Genomic DNA, 6411 nt, shown 5'->3' with positions numbered 1-6411 from the left:
AGTTTTTTCAGAAGTACCGTCCTGAATTCTCTATCACTTAAGTCACATATTTCTATGTAAGCTTATTTTCTGGAGATTTTTCTCTTTCTTTCTGAGATACCTTGTCACCTTGGTTGTTCATGGTGTTTAATAAATTATTTCTCCACCTGGGCATTAATGGAAGTGTATTCAACTTTTTTTCCAGAAAGATTATATAAAAGTCTCTCTTTAGCCTGTTGCAAAGAAGGTGCTTTTCCTTTGATTTCCAGTAGGTGGTGCCTAAGACTCTTGGATCCCTGCTTTATATAAAGCTTTAATAATGCCTTTTTTACCCCATATAGATGTTTAATCATGTTCACTACTCTCAGTCTCAGGACTTGTCAGTGTTAGCGACGGGTTTGGTAGTGTTTTCTCAGATTCCCCTGGGGCTTCGCGGTGATCGGTCTCGAGGAAGTGGGGGGAGGAGACTTCTGGTTTGGCTTAGCCTTGGTTTTGCAACCGTGGCTTGGAAAAATCAACTGTTGTTTCTCTACCATCCACGTTCCTCTGCCTTCTGCTCTGATGACTGGGCCCTGCTGCTGACCCCGTGGAGCTCACAGCTTTCCCAGGCAGGGCTGTTCAGAGAATTCACGCTCTTTCTCCCCTCCCCCTCCTCCTACAGAGAACTCTGGCGGCTTCAGAGAGGCAGCTTCAGAGAGGCAGCTTCTTTATTTCTCCCAGTCCACCACCCCACAGCCAGGGTTCTGACCTGTGGTAGCTCTTATGCGCAGATCCCTTGCTCAGACGTGCTGGTGTGCAGTTTGGGGGTGTTTTGTTGAGTTTTAGATGTTCAGCTTATTGTTGTTTCAAGGGGAGAGCTCTGGGGACATCACTCACTCCGCCACGTTTCTCCAAAACCTGTCATTTCTTGGCTATTTTAAATAATGCTGCAGTGCACATGAAGGTGGTGAGGGTGCAGATATCTTTTCAAGTTAGTATTTTCATTTCTTTTGGGTATATAACCAGAGTGGAATTGCTGTATCATACGGTAGTTCTATTTTTAAAATTTTGAGGGATCTTTATACTGATTTCCATAGTAAACAGACTGCACCAAATTATATTCCTATCAACAGTGTACAGGGCTTCCCTTTTTTCCACATTCTTTCTGTTAATTCTTTTTGATAATTAGATAGCCATTCTAACAGGTATGAGGTGATACATATCTCATCGTGATTTTGATTTGCATTTTCCTGATGATTAGTAATGTTGAGCACCTTTTTGTGTAACTGTTGGCCATCTGTATGCCTTCTTTGGAGAAATGTCTATTCAGGTCCTTTGCCCCTTTTTTTTAAGTTGGATTGCTTTCTGCTATTGAGTTGTATCAGTTCTTTACATATTTTGGATATTAACCCCTTATCAGATTTACGATATGCAAGTATTTTCTGCCATTCCATAGATTGCCTTTTCATATTGTTGGTTGTTTCCTTTGCTGTGCAGAAGCTTTTTAGTTTGATATAGTCCCATTTATTTTGCTTTTGTTGCCTTTGCTTTTGGTGTCAAAAAATCACCACCAAGACCAATGTCAACAAGTTTACCATGTTTTCGCCTAAGAGTTTTATGGTTTCAGGTCTTATATTGAAGTCTTTAGTCTATTTTGAGTTATTTTTTGTGTATGATGTAAGATAGCGATCTAGATTCATTCTTTTGTGTGTGGCTATCCACTTGTTCCAGCATGATTTATTGAAGAGACTGTCTTTCTCCATTGTATATTCTTGGGTCCTTTGTTGTATATTAATTGACCATATACACATGGGTTTATTTCTCAGCTGTTTGTTCTGTTCCATTGATCTGTGTGTCTGTCTTTATGCCAATACTATGCTGTTCTGATTACTATAGCTTTGTGATAGTTTGAGATCAGGAAGCATGATGCCTCAAGCTTTGTTTTTTCTTAAGATTGTTTTAGCTATTCGGTGTGTTTTTGGTTCCATACAAACTTAAGGATGGTTTATTTCTGTGAAAAATGCCATAGGAATTTTGGTAGGGATTGTGTTGAATCTGTAGATTGCTTTGTGTAGTATGGACATTTTAACAATATTAATTCTCCTAATCCATGAGCATGGAATATCTTTCTATTTGTGTCGTCATCGATGTCTTATAGTTTTCAATGTTACAAGTCTTTCACCTCATTGATTAAATTTATTTCTAGGTGTTTTATTCTTTTTGATGCAACCGTAAATGAGATTTCTCAATTTTTCTTTCTGATGGCTTGTTATTAGTGTGTAGAGATGCAATAGATTTCTGTATATTGATTTTGTGTCTTGCAGCTTTATTGAACTTGCTTATTCTAACAGTTTTTGGTGGAGTCTTTAGGGTTTTCTATATATGTCATCAGCAAATAGTGACAGTTTTACTACTTCTTTTCCAATTTGGTTGCCTTGTATTCCTTTTTCTTACCTAATTCCTATGGCTAGGACTTCAGTACAGTGTTAAATAAAAGTGGCAATAATGGGCATCTTTATCTTGTTCCTGACCTTAGAGGAAAAGCTTATAGGTTTTCATCGTTCAGTATGATGTTAGCTGTGGGCTTGTCTTATATGGCCTGTATTATGTTGAGGTATGTTTCCTCTGTACCCACTTTTTTGGGAGTTTTTATAAATGGATCATGAATTTGGTCAATTGTTTTTTCTGCAGCTACTGAAATTATCATATTTTTATCCTTTATTTTGTTAATGTGGTATATGATATTGATTGATTTCTAGATGTTGAACCATCCTTGCATTCATGAAATAAATCCCACTTGATCATGGTGTATGATCCCTTCAATGTATTGTTGAATTTGGTTTGCTAATATTTTATTGAGAATTTTTACATCTGTGTTTATCAGGAATATTGGCCTGTAATTTTCTTATCGTATCCTTCTCTGGTTTTTGTATTAGGGTTATGCTGGCCTTATAAAATTACTTTGGAAGTATCCCTTCATCTTTTATTTTTTGGAAGTTCAAGAAGGATTGGTATTGATTCTTATTTAAATGTTCAGCAGAATTCACTAATGAAACTATCTGGTCCTGGACTTTTCTTTGTCGAGAGGTTTTTGTTTACTGATTCAATCTCCTTATAGTAAGTCGTCAGTTCAGATTTTGTTTCTTCTTTATTCAGTATTGGTAGGTTATATGTTTTTAGGAAGGTATCCATTTTTCCTTTGTTGTCCAGCTTGTTGGCATATAGTTAATCTTAACAGTTTCTTATGATCCTTCATATTTCTGTGGTTACATTTTCTTTTTATATTCCCCTCAGTATTCTGGGAAATTTTTTTTTACTTTATTTTTAACCCTTCTATTAGTCTTTTTGAGAGGGACAGTCACATCCTAATTTCCAACAGATCTTTCTTTTCCCTGCTTGCTCCCTTTGAGTTTCAGTTCTTGTTTTATGGCTTCATTGATTTTTCAGATATCTCTGGAAAATATTAATTGGAATTATTTTAAGTATTTTTTTGGTTCTCTTATCTTTGTTTCCATTATGTGAGTCATTTTTTGTGATCATCTTTGTCCTCATTTTTTTGTTTGTTTGTTTTTTGCTATTGGTCTTCCTCAGATGCCTGGAGATCCTTGGCTCTTTGTGTATATTTAAGAATGAACAATTAGACTGATTAATATAGATAGCTGGCATAGGTTTCCTATGCCATGTAAATGTGTCTGTTTCTCCAATAGACTTCTCCTTTGAATGGGAGGGTTAACTGGTAGCTCTAGGTACATTAGCATGGTATATAACTGGCAGGATCCCTCTAGATGTATGGGCATGGAATAAATCAAAGCCTATCCCAACCACTACCCTACCCAAAAGATGAGGATACTTTACTCAAGAGCATCAACACTCATACAAAAATATCTACCTGTCTGTATCTAGCTCTCTGTTACCCTCTCTCTCTCTGCCTCTGTGCTTCCCGCCCCACCCCACCCTCATCCATAGATTGTTCAATTTGTTTTCAAGAATAGTCTTCTGCTTTTTCTCTTGGAATAAACAGCTTGTCAGATTCACTTGGATGCACTAGGAAGAATGAGAGTGGGGAGCTGACAGGCACAGATTTTCCAGAGTACTTCAGTTAATTGCTTCACTGACTTACTTCCCACCAGTGTTTTCTGTTAGGAAGCTATCCCAGCCTCCTCTGTCAGGAATATCAACTCATCATCGGAGCTTGTATATTGATTTCCATTTTTAGAAATCCATTGACAATTGTGCTCCAATGATGTGTCATATAACCACTTCTCCTATTATCAGTTATTCCTTTTTTATTTTTCAAGTGGAATTTAGTGGAGAAACTAAATAGTCTGCCATCTTGAATTGTGGAACAGAAAGCATTTAAGTTGTATTTTAATCAGTTTCTACCTGAAAATATGATTTTGTATTCTAAGTGTTCTTAAATCCATATGTGACAGCTCAGTGGTGCAGAAGGAAAAGAAACCATTTTGTCTCTAAGAGCCTTCGCTAGTATTGATTCTCACATTTGTATAGTACGTATGTCTATCTTTGAATACTCTCTCCTCCCATCATAGAAGAGGACCACGTATGTCTCGTGATCTGTTGTTCCATTACATTAATGATAGGAAACTTTGTGTATGGTGAGTAATTGGTATTTTTCAAGGTCTCCATTGCCAGGCAGAATGCTAGGTCCTAGAGGTAACAGAGATAAATAAGGTATGGTCCTTGTGCTCATAGGTTCATGAGAACTCATTGCTAGGTGGATAAGAAGGCACATCTTTACGATACAATACAGTAGATGCCATAATGGACAAGGATTTATTCTCATGTCTCATAATGAAGCAAATGGGTACTAAACTAACAAAAGGATCTTCAGTCAGCACCTGTGTTTTTTGCGTCTCCTCTACATCAGTGAGATTTAGGCTAATTTTATATTTAAGATTTCAAGAACTAAATAAACTTTCCTCCCCTGCAGTTTTGGCACACGATGAACTCTAGCACTGGCTTTGATAAGAAGATAAAAATGACCAGAAATCTGCCACCTGCTGGGGAAGAATGGAAGTACTACTAAGACTTTTGGAAGTTTCATTAAAGATCAGTGGAATATTCTTCAATTTAAAAATACATGTACTGAAAGTATTAAATAATTTAAGTTATATAAGAAATGACCTTTGAGTATTTAAAACTAGATTATTCCTTTTTTTCTGATTGCTTAAAACAGTGGCTTTTCACCAGTTAAAGTGATATTTTGCCAGGTAACCCAGCAGAACATATCTGACTCATGGGGATTTAGCAAACCATCTACATCTTTGTGTATTCCAGCTCTTTGTACATTCATATTTTCTTACGGAATGCATTTAAAATTAGAGAAACATATTTTGTTTTCTTCTGAGAAAGGACTCATGATTATTTCTGAATAATAAAAAAAAAAATTAAGCCCATTTATACCTTAACCGTTGTTTTAAAATGGAAGTAATGTTGCATTGTAATCATTATTTTATCTTAAATCATCTGTTTTATGCTGTATTTGTATTTTTATATTTCTGAATTTTATTTTATAAAATATTTGTGGACTTACAGGGTATGTGCATATTCTTTTTAAAAAAGAACTGGCTACTTTTATAGAAACTAAGATAAGAATGTAAACTTTGTTTTCCTGCTGCATATTAATAATAGATGAATAGGAATACTAAATGTTCAAAAACTATCCAACTATTCTAGAATCTTAGGATCTTGGGACTAGAAGAAACTTCAATGTCATCAGGAACCTTTCCCCTTAAGAAGCTGATTCAGTAGGGCTGAGGTGAGCATGGGAAATCATGATTGTTTATTAAGCTCTCCAGATGATTCTGTTAATAAGTAAGGTTTGGGGAATATTTACTAGAGTATAGCCTCCAGCCAGTGTGCCATCCTCCCTTACAAGGCCCTGTCAAGTAGAGCTTCAGGCCATCTTGGAGCCGCCCAGAGTGAGAGAGAACTGTTTGCCCATAGAGAAAGGCTGGTCCAGTTTTGGACAGCTCAGTACAGGTATGTCCACAATGAGCCAGAAGCCGTCTACTAGCAGTCTCTAGTCTTGCTCTTTTGAGCTCCTCTGAACAAGTCTAATCCTTCTCTATTTGACAGTATAGCCCATAGAGTATTTGCAGTTAAGTACTCTGTTCCCAGCAGTTTCATTCATTTCTAACAAGAGATCACAAGCCCCTTCTCTCTCCCAGTCACCCTGCCTTTGTTACTTGTTTGTGTTTGTGATAAAATCCAGTGCTCCAGGTTTGGCCTACCCAGATGGAACTAGATTGTTCCTGTGGCTCTCAGAGATCCTAAGGGATGCTGTCAAAGACTGCAGTGGTAACTTGGCCTGGGCTGACCAACTCCACCATACTCTCTGTGCTTTCTGGCTCACTCCTCTTTGGAGTCAGGTCTAAACATCTGGGCTTGGTGAAAGGTAAGAGACTCCGTAAGCTCCTGGCTTAGGCCAGA

At 37.1% G+C, this 6411-nt stretch overlaps 1 protein-coding gene across 1 annotated transcript in view; it reads right to left on the bottom strand.

The window, feature by feature from the left end:
• DNAJC3 (DnaJ heat shock protein family (Hsp40) member C3) overlaps positions 1–6411 on the bottom strand; it is an 88320-nt gene that overhangs the window by 13160 nt on the left and 68749 nt on the right. The gene's annotated exons all lie outside the window — the stretch shown is intronic.

This window comes from Pteropus medius, unplaced genomic scaffold (assembly GCF_902729225.1).
Source record: "Pteropus medius unplaced genomic scaffold, Ma_sr-lr_union100, whole genome shotgun sequence".
NCBI lineage: Eukaryota > Metazoa > Chordata > Mammalia > Chiroptera > Pteropodidae > Pteropus > Pteropus medius.
Note: the sequence above shows the minus strand (reverse complement) of the source record. Positions and strands in the feature narration are given on the sequence as shown.